General features: G+C 39.4%; 1 long non-coding RNA gene across 1 annotated transcript; it reads left to right on the top strand.

Moving 5' to 3' along the window:
- The first annotated feature begins 600 nt into the window (after window positions 1-600).
- Window positions 601-17,342, top strand: LOC311441133. Its single transcript, XR_014695825.1, has 2 exons — window positions 601-841; window positions 15,973-17,342. It is a non-coding gene; the product is annotated as an uncharacterized lncRNA (long non-coding RNA).
- The last annotated feature ends 2,221 nt before the right edge of the window (window positions 17,343-19,563 follow it).

The raw sequence follows: 19,563 nt of genomic DNA, 5'->3' as shown, positions 1-19,563 counted from the left end.
TTTTAAGAGGAGGGAATGAAAAACCTTTATGTTTGCAAACCCCATTTGCAATTTAAGAAGATGCTGTGCCTGCAACTAGGATTATGCAGCAAGATATATCATTGACATTAGCGTTAAAATTCTTAAACTCACTGTAATTTTCAGGGACAGGTAGTTTATAACATCTGAATACTTGCTTCCTGTCTTGAGTACTAAGTCCTTGATGACAAGAGTTCTGCTTAGGACTGAGTCTGGACTTGGAGGGGTTGTGGCAGCCTGGGGCCTTTCCTGGGTATGCTTTTGGAAGAGATTTAAAAGAGCAATACAAAACCCACGCTTTTGTGGAGTATAAAGTTGTTGGAATAATTTCCACAGCTGGGATATTCCAATAAGAGTTTTGTGAGACACTCACAAAGGAAAAAATCCCTTTCACTCATCATAAAAATAATAACCTAATGTAATATTAAAAACAATTTGGTTAAATATTTAAGGCTGAAGAGCAACTCACTTAATTTTCAGCCTAGCACATCTAATAGTGGGGGCAGCATACTCATATCATCCTTACTTAAGAAGGAACGGGTGTGTTGGTGGCAGGAGCTCCTTGGGGGAGCAGGACTCAGGTGGGACATCAGCCCAGCTGCAGAGGATGGGCGGAGGGGGGGAGGGAGGGAGGGGAGGGCTGGCCACACTTGCAGGCTGGCCCTGAAAAGGAGCTGCAAAGCCCAGCATGAGAGGCTATGAAGCTGAAGGAGTAAGATAGGGGTGGTGGTACTAGCTGCTGCCGCCGCCGCCACTGCTGCTGTCTGGGTGGAGTAGCTGAAAAGCATTGTGCAAGAAGGAAGAGAAGACATTCAAGCCCCAGGTAAGGTGTAGATGCTTAAATCAACTTGTGTTTGCTTGGGTTCCTGCTGAGAAGGTCCCTTAAAGAGAGGAATTAAGGAGCGTATGATTGGTAGAAGAAGTGCAGGGTATGGCTTCAGAGCCTGGAAGGAAGCAGAATGAGTACATCTGTTAAGTCCTAGTCCATTTAAAATATAGAAGCTCTTGTAATACTGTATGGGTAACATCAACTAATTTAATCACACAAAATGACAATCAAGCTGAGCACAGTAAAACCCCAAGGCCACCTACATGGGTACATCTCAAATGAATGGTTTTTGTTCTTTTACTTTAAGTAGATGCCTGGAACTACTGCTAATGCCTCCTGTTGAGGGTGGCAGGCTCTGGTTGGGGGAGGATGATGGTGTTCAGAAGCACTGAGATCCTTCAAAATCTTCTACCCAAAGTGTTTCAAGGGGGGAGAGGAGTGGGCCAGTGCCACAGGAAGCAGGTTGACAACTCCAGGTGGGTGTTGGGGAAAATTATGTCTCAAGGCCTGCTGAGCTGTGGCCTCAGGAAAAAGGCAGGTTGTAAGGAATTATAGCGGAGAGCTATGGATGCTTCTGAGCAGGTATGTGTCTGCCAAAGAGCACATGATTGTTCCTGCTTCTATTTTGACAAGTCTGATCTTTAAAGCCAGTAATTGTCAGTACTCATTATTTTATAATTATGCTCTGCTCTGTTAGAATAAACCAATATATCAACAGGGAGGAACCAACTAAAAGCCCTCCCTTTGTGCATGGCAAAACCAAACTGTGTTTTAAAAGCTGCTGTTGTATATACTTTTTTTTTTTTTTTTTTTTTTTTTTTTTCTGTGTTTATACTTTTAAGCTTGAAATTTCCAAGCAGCATTAGGAAGCTGGATGGTAAAAATGGACTGTAAGCCAGAGGTGCTTAGTTGGTGACCATAGAGGCTAGGACAAGATAGCAGTCTTCCAATAAATGTAGAGTGTCAAGGAGAACACAGGATTATTTACTGTCTCACTTGAGGTATTATGAGAGGTAATAGGCTGGAAAAAAAAAAAAAATAAAAAAGGAAGAAGAATGTAAGTTTTATAGCATGAAGAAATTCCCTGGCAGTGAAACTTACTGGGTTGTGGAACAGTTCTCTGAAGGAAGCTGTAGCAACCTTCTGGTTTGAGAAGCTAAAAACTATAGAGTAAAATATTGGTAAAATGCAGAGTAGGGTCGTGTGGTTGATGTATATATTTGAGGGGGTGGTCTTGAAGCTACTGTGGGGAAAAAGTATGAACTTCATAAATGAGGGCTTCCAGAGCTTTCCCCTTCTTGTGGTGCACTGGAGAACTAGTGCATGATGATGTTTAATGCAACAGTGGCAGAGCTTCATCCCTTCATCTGTGGTGCTCTCATTTACCTCCCATAGACTGAACAGCAGCTTTGGGAGGGGGGTTGGCTGTTGTACCTCACTGTCAGCTGTCAAATCAGACAGAGTCCAGCTGTTTGACTATTATTTGTATGTATGGTGCTGGTGTGCATGTTCACATCGTGTCTGGGACAATGTGCCAAAAGCTTCACTGTCTGTCCTGGGGTAGGTAGGCAAAAAGACTTACTGCAGTGTGGCATTCCCTTTGTTTCTCTGCATCCAACAACTCAAAACAGTTTGTAAAGTACACTTGATCAAGCAAGCTGGTGACTTCCTGTGTCTGTGCAGTGCTTTTGTGGGGTTATTGATGATAATCCATCTTTCTTCACTGTAGTTCATCATATAATCACTCATACTATGTACTGTGATATACATGTGGTATCTTAAAGGAAATCAGGGTGTGTATCACTAGTTACACTATTTTAACAAGTCCTTATTTTATCTAAAGCTTATATTAATATTTAAAAAATAAAAATATATTAAAAAAAAAAAAAACAAAACAAAAAACTAAATACAAGCATCCCACTGCATTTATTTATTTATTTATTTATTGTTTGATATCATTGAGTTCAGTATAGCACAGAAGTAGAAGGCTGACTAGTACTGGTTTGCATTTTAACAATGCATTTTTTTCTAAGATGCAAACTGAAGTAAGGTCATAGTCTTAGTTAGAAAGTCAATTAACTCAGGGAGCAGAATGGAAGTTAATACTAATCCAGTAATGTGCATCTCAGTGGTAATTAATTCAGGTCTTTGTAGCAGCTTCAGGAAAGTAATTTCCTATTCTATAGGAAGAAACTGCAAAATGTTTTCTTTGGTTCTAGGGCCTTCAATTATGATGAATAAATAATTGGCACAGTCTTGTTTTTTGAAGCCCATTATATAGTCTTGGAAGACTGGAATTGATTTCTGTGGCAGAAGCTGTTTTGCAGACCAAGGGAAGCAAGAGACAAAAGACTGGTTCCTTTTCTTTAAGTTGTGTATTATCATTTAATTGAGCCAAGTTAAACTCTTGCTTAGAATTACTATCGTATGAAACATGCTCAGTTGACATGACATGCATTTAATATCTTAAACACTGAGACGTTATTTCCCTTTACACTAAAGGCTATTGTTAGCATTATACATAATTTCAGCATGAGATATTTACCTTGACACAAGAATGCTTTTTAGATGCTTGCTGATGCTTATGGCATTAGAAAAGAGCATTCACAGGTGAACTCCAGGGTTAGTGGGAGCAGGTTGTTTTATAGGAGCAGGTAGGCTCAGTGTGATAAGTGAGTTTCCTAGAGGAGTAGGAATTAATGTCAAAAGCACATGTTGTGGGGTCTCTGCTTTACAGAGCAGCTAAGGATATTCAGAGTGCAAGTCTGCTGGAGCAAACATTTGTTTTGCTGACACTAGTAGCATATTTCAGGCTACTATATTGGGTCTTAAGTCTAAAGGCAATCAAAGAGAGAAAGGAACTAAAACCATCCATTATGGCTCATTGCCAAACAACCGGAATCCTGGCTCTGTACTAACAGAGCAAGATAATACCAATTGGCTCTTTGTCTTTTTATAAAAGCCACATCCATTCATTCTTTTTCTCTAATTGCTACCCCAGATAGCTTTTCATTTACAGGTTACCTTGTTTGGGCTGCATATCTGAAGTCTGTGTTGCTATCTGTTTTAAATACTGTTTTGAACATCATCCTGTAGGATCTGTGAATGTGAGCATGGCAGTACACTATCCATGTAACAACAAAACATCAGGATGATGGTTTTGTGAGCAGTGGCTTGCTAACAAGCACACCTGCAGGAAATTACAAAATAGGAAAAATGTAAGCTAATGATCTAAAAAGCATCATGGTGCACAGTATGTGGAGCAATGAATGGGCTATCTTGATGGAAGATTCTCCTGTTTCCTCTCATCATTTCTAAAAGATGATGCTAAAACACTCTTGCTTTCTTTAGTGCATCTCATGAATGCAGTCTTGGAAAACTTGGTCTCTTTGTATGGTTAGCTTTTAACTGTCTCACTTAGCATTGAAACAAGACTGCTTGGAGTATGGCTCCTAGGGAAAGTAATCACCAGAAGTAGATAAAATTGAGGGACAGTTTAGCTATGAAGTTCAGAAGATTTGAAAGTGAAGCACACACAAAGAATGAGTTGGAAGCTGAATTTGTCACAATGGTGTTATGGCATAGTCCTGGTAAAGTGTGTAGAGCACAGACAATGGGAGGGGAATGGCCATATGGAGCAGCAGATTGTGCCTCTTAACTAATAAAAAGAGTAAAGTGTGCTATGATGGGTTTTTGTCTAGACCACTCTTCTTTTGAAGACCAAGTATGAATTCCTACAGCTTCTACGATCTGAGATTTGATTTTACTTTTTCCTAGTTTAGTAAGATTAGATATTTAGTGCAAAATAATTGTCTGGATCCTGGTTAAAATTAGTGGATATATAAAATGATTAAAATGGCTTCCTGACAGCACATTCAGGATGGTTTGAATCACCCACTGGGTAACATGTCTCTGACTGCAGAGTTGGCTTAAACTAAGTGGAGTATAAGCCATCACTAATAACTTAGCCTAACAAGTGTTGACACCATGAAATTAAAGTTGAGTGTGAAATCAAGGTTATATGGTTGCTTACACCTTTATTATTGAGTAATCTGAGTGTGTGTTGTGGTTCATCTTCCCTCTCCCCCCTAAAAAAAAAAAAAAATAATAAACTAATCATTACTCTCCATTCTGGACTCCGAAGGGGATGTTTTAGTCAAATTAAGTTCTATGAACAGTATATACAACCCAAGAAATTCATAGATGAAGTTAGTTTGAATCTCCTACTTGTCACAGAATATTGGAGTAGTTGAGTATTTCTATGTCTCATCTGTACGTTCTCCTCTAGTCTGCAAACAGTCATTATAAAATTGGGGTATGGTACTTCTAGAATGACTCAGTTCATTATTAAAGGATACCAAGCCCGAAAGGCTAGAGATAATTACTTTTTCATACTATTAAGTGTTCATAAAAACATGGCATTATTTTAAGGTTCAGTGTGAGGTATATGACTAAAATAGCATTAAAATTTTATTTTTACATTCTACAAATATAATGACATTTAAAATATGACATTTAGAAGCCAGAACTTCTAATATCAAATGATGTCAGCTTATGTGGCAATATTTCTTTCCCAATTGCAGATAGATGACTGTCAATGTCACCTTCAGTACCTGCTATTAGTAGTTATCAGCTGTACAATTCTATTTGTAAAAGTTCTGTGGCACACTATAGCCATTAACGAAGTCAGTTAATTAGTCTCCCCTGCTACATGAACAGTACAATTACTTCACCATTCACTTTGATTTTGTTGACCAGCAGAGTTTCCAGGCAAATGCGTAGAGTCCAATTAATATGTTGTGGGCTTGCATAGAAGCTGCAGCTCACACTTCTGTGTGATTTAAGCTTGGTATCTGCTGTGTGTGACTTCAGTTTACTTTTTGTCCACATCTGTTACCATCTGCACTGCTCTTTAACAAAACTTCTTCTAGGTGCTCTTCATTTCAGATCTGGTATGCATATGTTTTGAAACATACAGAGCAATTGGGAAAGTAGGTGGATCCAGAGTTTAGTCTTGCAGAGTTCTTATTTCAAAATTATTAAATACTGTATCTCCTAACTAACCTAAGAATACAAATTTTACACACTTCTCTTCATTAGATATCTGTAGTTCTGATTCACACTGAACTCAAATTTCACTTAGCATTTAGTTGGAGACCACAGAATCACAGAATTTCTAGGTTGGAAGAGACCTCAAGATCATCGAGTCCAACCTCTACCTAACGCTAACAATCCCCACTAAACCATATCCCTAAGCTCTACGTCTAAACATCTTTTAAAGACTTCCAGGGATGATTAAAGACTTCCAGGGATGAAAGTCTGTCAATTAAACTTATATGTAATAAATGAAGAAAGCTAGAGCAGTTACCAATTGGGTGTCATGTCATGGCTTTCTCAAACTTGCTTGATCACTGAGTTTTTTTCTCTTCTCCAGTGTTTTTCTCTTTTGGTCAGTTTAGTAGTATGGTTCTTATTTACTGTAGTTTTAGCAAGTTTTACTACTACGCTTTTGTAACTCCGTCTATGACTCCAGCTTCATTTGTTTCAGTTTCCTCGGTTGCTCATCCCTTCTTTTTGTTCCTTGTTTTCATTTTCCTTCTTGTTTTCACTTATTGCTGGATTTGTGCATATTTGAGTTAATCTGAAAGCAAGATATATTGCAGTAAAGCAAATAAATTCACTAAGACACTAGCCTTCCTTGTTTTCAAACACTTGTTCACCGTGTATGTGATGAAAGCTGGTATCTTGGGGCACATGGGGAATTGCCTAAATCATACAAGTAGAAAATCCCACTTGATATATTTTGAAAACTGAATTACAAAAATAAGGATAACCAAAAACTCAATTCTGTATTGTAGAATTTGGTAAAATATATATATATATATATATATAATAGCTAATAAAATTGAAACAGGAAATCACAAAGGTCTATAGAGAAATGTTATCAAAAGTGAGAAGGTAGCATTTTTTTTAAAGTACCATTCTGTTGGTAAATACTGATTTCTGGGCTTCTAAATAAGCAGGCTGATTTTTTTTATGAAGTAATAGCATATAAATATTTTTCCAGTTAAACACAACTTTGTGCTCAGTGCTTTTGCAGAGCCCTGCTTCTGTTTAGAACCATGAGTGTCAAATCAGGGAGGTGCTCCAGCATGTGCTCCCTCCCCAAAGAATTCAACAGCCCTGCGAGTGCAACAAGCTGATGCTTATGTCAGGAGCTGAGCTCCTTGCTTAGGAGATTACTGCTTCTGTTTTCTTTTTGTCATAAGAAGAAATATTGGCTAGGAAATAACATATCTTTGAGTGCTTTTGAAGGCTTTTTAACAGCAAGTGTTTTCCGTGAAAATCAAACAACTTCATAACAGATTTTGTATATATATACCCACCTGATTCCTTCCTACAGTTCTTTGTCTGTGTTTCTTGGTTATTGTAGATTTGAGATGTTAGCAGGTTTTCTACATCTGTGGGAAGCTGCTGTAGGGAAGGTAAGGAGCTATATATTGGAATACTTTTTCTATCTTAAATGACAACTGAGCTTTTCAGTACCCACTGGTGTGTTGAATCAAGTATTAAAATAATGTACGTACTCTTAAGGGTCCATTACTACTATAGGCACAAATGTGCTTCTATTAAATATAAATCAATATATTGGGAACACAAAAATATTGGAAGCTATTTTAATACCAAGAAGAAACTATGTGTTGATATCCAGAACTGGCAGTTTTGTGTATTGATAGGAAGAAATATTCCATTGTGTGAGAGCTGCATGGGGAGAGGTTTAAAAAAAAAAAAAGGCAACTGTGCTTTTAAATTGATTTTCAAATCAAGGCCTTAACTTCTCTTAAATCAGCAAAAAGTGGTGTGCCTCTGAACTGGTAATCTTCAGGTATACTGAATTCCTTTGCCTGTTTTCTTGAACAAGATTAGATTTGGACTGTGCAGATCCTATCCTGTCAACAATGTTTGCATCCTGAAGTGGCCCATCACTCCAGAATTGACCTGTTTGTTCTTCATAAGCGAATGCACTCCTGCAACAATCAGCAAGCCTTAGCTCAGGTCACTCTGTCCCTAATGCAGTCCCAGAGTTTCTCATCTCTCCTGGTTATGGCTGTCCACTTGTAGATACATCACTTGAAATAACTAAGCTGACAACTAGCAAGCACTTAAGCGTACATTGAAATGATCTCCTGTGCTAAGATGTTCTGGCAAATGCCCTGTTTGCTTTGTGATCTGATGTGGAGCGCATAAGCTTTTGTCTAAGGACCCCTTCCTGAAAAAGTGCCTACAAAAGCTTGTTTGCTGATGCTGATAGTGTGGTAGTGTTTAAAAACCTTTAAAAACATAAAAATAATAAGATGAGCACTTCGTATGGTGTTTCTGGAAGGGAAATGATTCCCTCTGTGGACTGAAAGCCTGTCACCAAGTGTGTGAAGATCATACAAAAGCAGGTACTACTTCAGTAGTTATTTTCTCCTCTTAGTATGAACCCAGGTCAGGAGAAGTGTGAAACTTAAATGAGCTAATTCCTCCTTATTGCAAGACTGCAGCAGCAGTTATGGTGTTGCAATGCATCCGGTGGGTTGTCAGGATGCTCATTTGTTTCTGTGATTACTCATCTCTCTGCACAGTCTAACAATAATGGCACCTTTGAACATGATACACACACACAAGGATGCACAAAGCTTTGTTCCTCTGCATTGTGTAATTGAGGCATCGAGCTACAGGCAAGCGGGAGGCTTGGTGAGTGTTAGCGGTGGTTAGTGCTGATGTTCTTGGGATGGTTACTGTGCATTTAAATATGTCTTCATTGTGTAGATTTGTTTTGTGTTTTTTCTGTTCAGAAATCTTATAGCTGGCTGAAATCAATGTTGTCATTTTATTTCGTAGCCTTGAAGACTGAGTGGTAGTGGAGTTATTTATTTGTGCAGATAGTATAGTTATACACTGGAAATGAGCAATGAAGTTGCACACGCTTTAAAATGTTCAACTATAAACAATCAAAACAGTGTGGAAAGTGGGTGCATAATAGAAAATTCGAGCTAATTTATGTTCATTGCAAGATGAAATAAAAACATGCCTGCCTGTGCAGGTTGGCTGGAAAAGCCCCAACAGCTCGCCCCCTGACAGTGGGATGTCTTCCCCATTGGTTTCCCACATGTTCCAGAACAGTGGAACTCCAATTTTCCTGGCAGGAGAGCTGGCCACCCCTCCATTTAAGCTGACACCTCAGCATCATGGTTCAGCACTGGGAAGTGGGTCAGAAAGCTGCACATTGCAGCCCTCTGGGGAACAGGCAGGTGAGGTGACCTCTGCCTGCGCTGAGACAGGAGCTGAAGGACTCCTGCAGAGGCCATTACAGTCACGGAGGAGAAGGGAATAAAAGAAACAAGGAATAAATAAACATTCATTTCTAGCATAAAATCAAGCTAGTGGAAAGTAAAATGAACAAACAAAGGAACAGAGAAGGGGGGGGGGGGGAATCAAATAGCTTATGTTGAGAGAATAATGAGGAAGGGTAATTGGAATGACTCATTTATAAGTATAAATTAGACCCACTTCATGTTACTGAGACCTAGCAGGAGGGATGGCATGGCTGGAATGATAAAATCAATAGTGAGAACCTATTTAAGATGAATCAATTCGGGGAGAAAAGTAAGAAGAGTAGTATTTTATAATAAAAGTGACATTAATTCTTTCCTATCTTAGGGGTAGATTATCTTCAGTGCTCAGTGGCCTAAAAGAGTCAGAATTGCTGTGAACAGCAGGATCCCACACCCAAATGGCTGGAACAATCTCTTTACACCTGGGACAATTGTGTTGGGAAAGATGGGGGGGAAAAAAAAATAAAAGCTTATGCAACTTCTGCCACCATGTGAGGCCTTGGGGCAGATGGTATGGAGTGGAAATATCACTCTACTGATGTACCACTGAATTCAGAGGACTGATGGAGAGAAGTCCTAATTTGAAATATGCTGCATCTTCAGACTCAGTTATAGAGTGCTTATTGACATAAAATGCTGAGTATGCTAAGGAAATGAAAAGTTATTTCTTTGTTCTCCAAGTCCTCTTGAGCTGATAATAAATATTATGCAAAACCAGAATGAAGTCCAGGAGCTTGATACTTTAAAAACATCAGAGCTGCAACAATATGTGGACCAAAACCAAAGTAATAAAGAATTTATACTGAGGAAGACAGGAATGTTCTTTGGGGTCACATATAAGGAAGAGGACATTGTGGGGTGGGTTAGTAAGCTGGGCTCAAACACCACATATTGCAGTACTGCTGAATGCAGTACTATGCCTGTGGAAAGGAAGGTGGCCTTCCCATGGGCTGGGAAGCTTGTCCTGGGAATAAGAAACTGAAATGGCCCACAGGGAGAGGTAAACGTGAGCCCATGTAGAAATGCCATCATGAAGGCCAATGAGACCATCAGCATCTTGTGATGGAAGAGGAAGAACAGGGGAATTCCGAGTGGTGTATGTGCTGCTTCTCCTGCAGGTGAGTGCTTGGCACCAGGGCTTCAGGGAAGGCTTTCAATAACTGAAGTGTATAAAGAAAGACAGAATGGTTACAGGACTTGAAATAATGAAAGGAAATAAGAAGCAACTTGGGTTTCAGAGAAACTCCACTTCCTGATCTAAGGGCTTGGGAGTGATTTGGTGATGGATGTACTGGACAGTACAGAATTTTCCTAGAGGAAAAAAAGGATGACTGCTCAGTCAGCAATCGATGCAGACAGTCATACTCTGCAAATGCAATTCTTTAGCAACAGGGACCATTAACCAGGAGCATAAACTCAAAATGATTTCTGAAAAGTTCTCCCTACAGAGGCTTTGTACAAGATAATTTTTTTATTAGAAAAAAGTCTTCAACAAGGGTTAGGTCCTGTATTTTCTGTTATGTTAAAGTTGATTATTGCTTTAATGTTGATTTTGAAGAAAAACATCTCTGAACAGTTTTTTTAAAGTTTCCTAAATTTAGCTGAGACTTTATTATTGTCTAAGTAAAATTTCTATAAACTAAATTCATTGTGAACTCCCAAAAGGAAATATCAACTATTAACTATTCAAACCAGGTTATTCTTTCTATTGGATACTGTAACTAATTTTTTCTTGTTTATATTCAGTTTTTTCTTAAAGTGATGAGACTTCAAAAGACCCTGTATAATGAATCTGCCCTTTTCCAAGGAAACAGAACATGACTCAAACACAAATTCACTCCCATAGTACAGATTACAAAAACAAAATTCATTTCACCCTGCTCTAGAAATTGAATACATAAACCATACATGAATAATATTTTTAATACCTAAACAAAAGTATTCCAAAAATTGTTCTGCAGCATAAAACTGTTCTGACCTATAGAGTTTTTATTTTCTACCAAGCTGTGAAATGATATTGAGGACCTTTCAGGTGCATGTGGTTCAGAGTGTGTATTGTTGAGGGCCAGTGAAAGATGGATGTTTCTGGGCTTGGATTTCCACTGAGCAGTGACTGAATCAGAGGACTCAATAGGATGCTGGTCTCCATCTGCACTGTCTGACCCAAATTAGATCAGAAATCAGTGGGCTGTCAAGAATGAGTCACACTGAAGTACCTAATAATATAACTGAGTGCCTGACAAGAGAGGTGGGAGGGGGTTCATATTTCAAATGCTAATAGGACACCAAAAAAGAGGGCAAGATGGTGGAAGGTACTTGCTGAAATTAGGCTAATTACAGACCTGGCAATTCTGGCTAAGCAATTGTCCAGCTTTTAAGTTTTGTATGGCTGAACACTGCTTACTTTTGATGCAGTTTGAATTTACATTTGTTTTCTAATAAATGCTGCAAGGAAGCTTTAGGAAGCTATTGAGGTGTCTCCAGCTGAGGAGCCTTAGAGGAAGGGGAAGTGTGCAGCTGAGGGCAGCGGGGGGCTCTGAGACATTGCAGATAAGCCCCAGGGTAGAAATACACTTACTCTTGCAAGCAGATGACAACGTGTGCTCTGTGGCCACGTGGATGTGTGACAGTCCCCTTCCTCTGTGCCTCTTCCATCCCTCCCAGCATTGATGGCACCACCCACAGTGCCCCATGAGTGCCAGTCCCTGTTTCACAGGGTGTGGAATTGCTGCTAGGCTACTCCCCTAAGGGCTTGGTTTTGTTCGTGGATTGGGTGTTTTTGTTTGTTTGTAACTTCCTCAGATAGTATTGTGCTCATTAAATCCAGATCTTTATGATATTCAAAATGCCTGTATCCCCCACCATACAAATGCAGCAGGAACCGCCTGTTGTAAAGCTCTACCAGGGAGGAATTTCAATTCAATAGCAGCAAAGAGGCTGTATTATTTCAGAAGGTTCTGCTGTCAATAGGTGGCAATAATATCCTTCACTGCAGTCACTTAATGTATGTTTACAGTTTTCCTCCGCCCCAGTTGGAAATTTTATAACATAGTCTCAAGTTATTTATATCTCCAAAGTTCTGCATTTCCACCATTACAATTTTTCATGTCAGTATAGGCCAGCTATGGGGGAGGCATAGCATGACATTACTTTATTAAAGCTGACACTTTGCCTTGGATTGAATGAGTTTTCATCCTCTGTATGTGCTGCCAAAAGTCATTAGCATTCCAATTCTGTTTTGCTATCAACTAATCTCCACCAAAATATTTGCATGAAATCACATTCTTACACCGGTCAGATACACACCAACAAATACATAATCTGAGCCCCAGGTTGCTGCTGCTGCTGTTCAGGTGCTCAGAGCAAGGCGTCCTCACTCAGCCTGGTTTCTGGGAGCCGCAGGCAGAGCTTCCTCAGGCGCTGTCGCCGTTCCTCTCTCGGGTGCTGATTTATACAGTATGAATCCAAGGCATCTGAAAACACGTCTGTCTTTGTGGCTTATCAGAAAGGGTGATGACATTAAGGTTTCTTGAAAATTTTTCATCTTCTGAAGCTTATGGAGTGGAAATGCATCTTCTTATTGGTGAATATTTGCTGAATCTGTTTAAGCACACATCCACACAAAATGTGAGAAAGTCTGTAAAATGTTCAGACAAATACCAAAATCAGGCAGGATGGACGCCGTCAAGTTCTCCCTACAGAGGTTAATCTGCTTTCCTTCATTCTGTTTTTCAATATCCTCTTAAAATCTGGGAACACTATTTTCATAACTGTTTTGTCCTGCTTTGGCTTGGCAGCTGTGGGTACACTACATTACAGTTACCCATGAAATGCTTTCCCTATGTGTGTTTTAAAAGAGATTACAGCATTTTAAAGTTAAGATCTGATCACAGTCATGAAAATAAATAAGTAAATAAATTCTAAGTTGATGCACAACCTTTGCTAGTATTTTCCTGAACTCTTTCTGATATGAGAAACCAGGACTTGCCTGTATGAATATATGTGCATAGCACAAAGTTACCCTTGATCTGGGAGGCTAGATTCTCCCTTTCACAAAATCTGAGTGCTGGCAAATCACGGTGTCCCACAGCGTTATTGCAAGGGATAGAAGGCAGGTGATCTGCTGGCTGAGTACTTTGTACTTGCACACACACAGAGTGTCCTTAATTCTCTCCAGCAACCACCCTTTAACTTTTCATCCTCAGTCTCCAAGGGCTTTGAAAAAGACAACCTTACCCTCTCTTATTTCATTTTTGCAAAACTTGTAGAGCAACTTTAACCTTAACCAGCCTTGGGGAAAGCTGCTTCATTTCTGAAAGCTGTCAGACCCCCAAGACAGACACCCATGTGGTCGCATGTGTTGTTTAGCATCACAGCAATGCACTGCAAGGGTTTGCACAGACCACCTGCTGGTGCAAGATGTTTCAGCAGTCATACCTTTGCCAGCTCTGCTGCCTGGATGTATTGTACTAGTACCTACAGATTGTGTGGCACATGTCTTTTGTGCTGTGTTCTTCAAGTTGCTGTGATGTTTCTGCCAGAATATTATCATAGGGATTTTTTTCTTCACTGAGTAAAAGGAACTTAAATCTACGACATTATCAAAGAAATGGTAAATAAACAAATGGAAGCACTATGGACCATTCATTTGCCTTCAATAAATATATATATCCTATTTCTGCAAACTGTGGCTAGGTTTCAGAGATTTAACAGGGTCTCCTTGGAGGTGCAGATGACTGCAGGCACAGGTTTGTGCCAGATGAGCAATTTCTCAGTGCTATCAAGAAAAGGTAGTGGTGATCATTAGCTTTCTCTAATTTCCTTCTTGCTCTCCTATATCATTGAAATATGACATTAAAAACAAATAAAACCATAACTCGCTAATATTGGTGGAAATCAATCAGAAATACTATCTTATATAGACTTGTAAAAAGAGGAAGAGAGATTAAGGAAACTGCATCCTCAGGGCTGTTTCTCCTCACCCTTTCCTGTTCACGATGATTTGATTTTTATATCCCTGATGTGAATATGGCAGGGCAACATTATTATAGTGACTAGCACAATAAAGCCCTCAGTCTCTCTGTATTAAAAACTAATTCTTGTATAGAAATCCTGCAAGTAAGGGAAGATGTAGGGATTTAATAGGGACTTCAAAGGATATCTGAGAAACTTGATTTCCATTATACCAACAAAAAAATCTATGTGTTTATGTAATTCATCTTTATTTGCTATTCAATTCACAGCTCATAAAGCAGATTGAATTAATTCTTGGAGTTACTTAAATGCATTTTAAAAGTACAGTAGCTATTTCATAATTTTATAGTTTATCCTTAAAATCAGTACTACCCATAGTACATTTTAATCTTTATTGATGTTATTGTTATTAGGGAAAATACAACAGTTTCCTGTACATTTTTCCAAGTCCACAACGGTACAACTTTAAGTAGCACATCACTGCGCACTCTTATTTTCATCCTGTTGTCATGTGTGATAGAGTTAGATCTTTATCTATCAATATTATCCACGCTAACCTTGCCAGATTGAGTTTGTGAAAACTTTTTGGTATTGATCCCTTCTGGTTTCATCACATCTTTTCCAGCAGATTGCCTTTGGGCTTGGCACCGAGGGAATGCTGATTAGGGAGGGCTGTTTATTGTAATACTGATGGAGAATGACAATGAAGCTCCTGTTAGAAGTGTCCTGCCTGGAGAATGATGATAGTGAGAGCAGTGAAGGTTAAACGTTGATAACTGTATTGGTGAGTCAGTACAATAAATCTAAGTGTGCCATCTGCATCCTGGGAGGTCATCAGTTCAGGACTGGTTAAAGACCTGAGCTGTCTGGTGGGTGTAGTGACTGTCCTTGCCTCCAGCAGGAGGTGGGTGTAACAGACCACAGGTGAACCGTGTTGCTTGGAAGGGTGAAGTATGGTGGCAATCTCATCTCTATTTTGGTTTTTGGCTGTGCAGAAGTATATCAGCAAATAGAGACCCAGGGAGCTTTTTTTCATGGAATGATACCCAAAATTACCCAAAACTGTGGGCTGTGTCCCCCGGTTCTTGCCCATCACCTCCGGTTGTGTTGTATCAGGCTGGTGCTGCTGCCACAAACTTCAAGTGAAAGCTAAACCCAACGTTTGCCTGTATTCACAAAAAGAGAGCAAATTGTACTACACTCTGAAATAATATTTTCCAAAAATTGCTGTTTGATTTTGGCAACCAAGTAAAACACATATGCTTTTTTAAAACTTGAGGTCTCCCTTTCCATATGGGTCCAAAATTCCCAAAAAGTGCTGGAGTACTGCAGCTGAGAGCTGAGGCCCCCTGCTCTGCCTGTGGGAGCAGACCAGCCCTGCTGCTCTGATGCTCATAGCAAGTGGAAGAATTAAGTATAAATGTGGAGGTAATTACATGGAAAATAGTAGTACAGGAAAAATAGAATGATAAAAAGGCAGCAATTAAGAACTGATAAGAGAGCTATAACATAGAGATGAGTGTATTAGTTCAATAGATTTTAAGTTTTAGGTAAACAGAAGTGATATTTTAGAAAGGATGTAGACAGCACAATACAGGTAAATGAGAATACAGTAGAAAAAGAGAAATACAATAAGTGAATGAATGTTAATTACTAAATGTAGATCAGCAGCACATAAAATATGTATGGCTTTGTGCATAGCTTGGCAATATATATATTACTTAGGTTTGTAGAGAGCTATTTCTGTTACTTGTTTTGCTTCCCAAACAGGACAGAAACCTATTGCCACACACTTAGAGCCTTGGTTTTCAAAAAGTGGTGCAACACAGTGCAGAATCAGGGTCAACCACTGTTGCTGCTTTTTAATATCAGTGGAGAAATGACTTTGCACTCATCGCATCAAGAGGATTGTGAAGTTCAGAAAGTACCACCTGCTCTCTTAAATGGACAGGGATAAGAAGTGATGCTGCAAGGAAGGTAAAAGTGATATGATAAGATGTGCAATGTAATAGGGAATGCAAGTAGTTACCAGCAAAACACCAAAAAGCATCCTCAGTTTGTAAAGCTGTAAATACCACTGCTGTGATCAGTTTCTGGGAAAATACAGCAGAACAGGCCGTGTACTTGACCGCTGAAGATGTCAAGATGTTGAATGTGGTATGTACCTGATGTCTGAAGATGTCAAGACATTGTTCATCTAATTTGCCCAGTTTAAAAAAGCCTCCAGCAGCCTCCAGCTTCTTGCCTTGCTGGAGAGCACCAACCTCCATCTTCCCTTGGAGCAGCCCTGGGACCCCAGGACCCACCTGCCCATCTCAGGCTGCTGCTGGAGTCCCAACACCCTCTGCAACCCAGAACCTCTCCACCTGGACTGCAAATAAAATATTCCATCAGGTTTTATGTGCTACAACAAAACAGTCTCCGGTAGATTAATTCAGCAAATTGTTGAAGAGCAAACCAATGCTCTCTGCATGGAAAATTACCTGTTTCAAATTTCCATGCTATACTTTAGATATATTATTGCTTTTACTGATATAAAATGAAATTAATGTGCAAGAAGCTACTGTGTCACACAGAAAGTTGTTTGGTCGCTTCGGTGCTTTGTAGCCCTTGTGGAACCTGTTAAACTCTGGGGTTAAATGAATGCTTCTGCACAGGAACAACTCTTTAAAAGCATGACTGCACTGTCTACTGTATGCACACATGCACCTGCACACTTTTGCATCCACCACTGTATTAGCGTCAACACAACTGGCAACAAAATTGAAAGAATAGAGGCCACATTGTGGTTTCTCCAAGGGGGTGTCTGAATATTGTTGAAAGAAATCTTTCTATTTTGTTCTTTTTTAAAAAAATCATATCCATTATTTTCCATTCTTCAGTGATGTTTGCAGGGAGATTGTGATATTTTTTATGGAATTGTATGTTTCTCTTTTAAAAAAAAAAAAAAAAGGTTTTCAAAGCAAGACAGCTGTGACTGTGGCTGCTTTTATATTTATAATATTTACTGTGTTTAAAAATTATAATTCAGTATTTAATGTACATGATTTAGGAAATTAAAAGCAGTGCTTCCAGTAGAAGAAAGATGGTCTCCCACTTCAGGTGTTAATAATTAATTACACAAGACACTTTATTACTGAGTTTTGTGACATTAATTTAAACTTCTTCAGAAACTGGTCACTGCCCCTAAAATATGTCTACATTCCTAAGCAAAGATCCTGTAGTAAATACAAATGACACCTAGTACAAAGCCATGTGTCTGTGTAATGTGTTTTGTTATTTAGTTTATCTCCTTTGACTCTTCTCAAAATCCTTAAAGGCTGAGAATTAATACTACTACTACTAATAATAAAAGAAATTACAAATGCAAAACCTCTATCATAAACTCATCCTCCCCCTATTTTCTGAAGCACCTCGTGATTTTCAGTATCTTTTTTTCTTTTACATGCCCAAGCTGAAGCACCTTAATGCTAAGCTGGTTTTAAAAAAATGTGTGCTTGGTATTTCTGAAAATCAAGGCTAGCTGAAAGGCTTTGTGAGGTACTGCAAATGGAAGCACCATAAATTAGGTGGTGCTAATCCATTTGGTTTTAATGAGATTTAGTATATACATAACTGATATCGCCAAGGCCTAGCAACTGAAGCTTTTGCGAGCTATGTGAGGAGCCTGCAGCTCAGAAAACTTTGAAAACAGTAGACTTTTAATAAAATGGAACAAATAAAACTGAAGTTCATACTCTTTATTGTCATTTTTCTTGGAAGGAGCAGATGGGACTCTGCATATGCTCTCTTGACATGCGTTCCCCTGCCATCCCCAACTTCAACAAACCTTCACTGAACTTGATGAAATAATCCATTTGGGAAGGAAGTGACACCCTTTATTTTTCCCCTTGCTTAAATCAGCACTTCTGCAGCTGAATGTGCGACCGAGGGACGTGGGAATCCTGGGGCCCGTTGCCAAGCTGGAGCTCAGCCCACGGTGTGCTGCACCGTGCGATGCCAGCTGATCCATTTGCTCCGTTTGCAAACATCACTTTTCTGATGTGAAACCAGGCTAGGTCTAGGAACTTAATTAAGGGGGAAATGTGTTGTGCCGGCTGTGGCAAAGAAAACAATTGGCTTTTACAGTTTTTGGGCTGCAAGTGCTAGGCATTTGTTGCTTGTCATGTCGAATCCTACACAAAAGTCAAATCTGTCTGCAGGTCGTTGCTTTTCCTACCCTGGGTTCTCAACATAACGGATGGAAACCTGGGGTTACTGGCGCTGGTGAAAGCAGCACTTTGCCAAGAATGTAAGGCTCCAAGACGGTTATGTTTTGATGCTTTGGAAATGTAAAAGCCGGATGGTCAGACTCTATCCTCACAGTTTTAAGCTGCTCCTCCTGTCCCCATCATCTCAAGGGGTTTTAGTTAATGTCTTAAGAGAACAAATGAGCTCCACCCCTGGGCAGCTGGAAAGGGTTAGGGGAGGGAAAACACCCAAGGGCTGTAGCTGCTGAGCTTTATAACAGCAGCAAGGGAAGGAGCTTTGTTTTTTCCTTTCCTGGTAGTGTTGTAGCTTTGGTCCTTTTCTTACATCTACCCTAAAAATTCACTGTGTTATGAATGATGAAACAAAATATTTGCGGGTCAGGTCTGTTTTTCCCCCTTCTTCAACACATCCAACTGTGGGAACCTAGAGAGGAAATCTTACTTCTGCCTGCCTCTTGTAAGAGGTAAGTTTTGTGCCAGGACAATACTTGGCTCAGTACAGCTTGTGGGGAGTGGAAAGAAAAGGTAGAATCTACAACTTATGCTTTTCAAATTCTGCTAAAGCAAGTGTAAATAACTCATAAATACAGCTTTTTTTTAAGACAAAAGATGGCTTTCATTTTAGTTGAAAAAGATTTGTCTTTAAAATGTACATGCATTAGAGCCCTGATGTTAGAAATCTGTTTTAATACATAAATTGCCTTCCAAGTTCTGTCTCCAAATAGACTTTGGAAAGTCTAATCCTTCCCCTTTCTAAGGCATTTAATTTGTTCTCTTCCCTTGTCAGACCCACTGAAGTTTAATTCCTATAGCAAGGTTTAAGCAACTTCACAGTGAAACTTTTGCATCTAAGTAAGCAAGAGCATAACAACAGTGCTGAATATGGGGCTGGTGCAGACAGCAAGTAATTATCTGACAAGTCAGATGCCATGTTCGATTCCTGAGGAATTTTCTTCAGCAATAAAATGTGTATTTCTTCCTTGCCAAGGCATAAGGCCCTGAAACTCTGCTGCTTTGAGATTGCATAGCTAGAAAGGAAATGTGTTCATCCTTTTCTTTTTTCTGACTCATGCTGTAGGAGCAGCATAAAGATGTCCCAATTATCTCACCC

Source organism: Aythya ferina, assembly GCF_964211825.1.
Source record: "Aythya ferina genome assembly, chromosome: 9".
Classification (NCBI taxonomy): Eukaryota; Metazoa; Chordata; class Aves; order Anseriformes; family Anatidae; genus Aythya; species Aythya ferina.
This window is presented reverse-complemented; position numbering and strand designations above follow the sequence as displayed.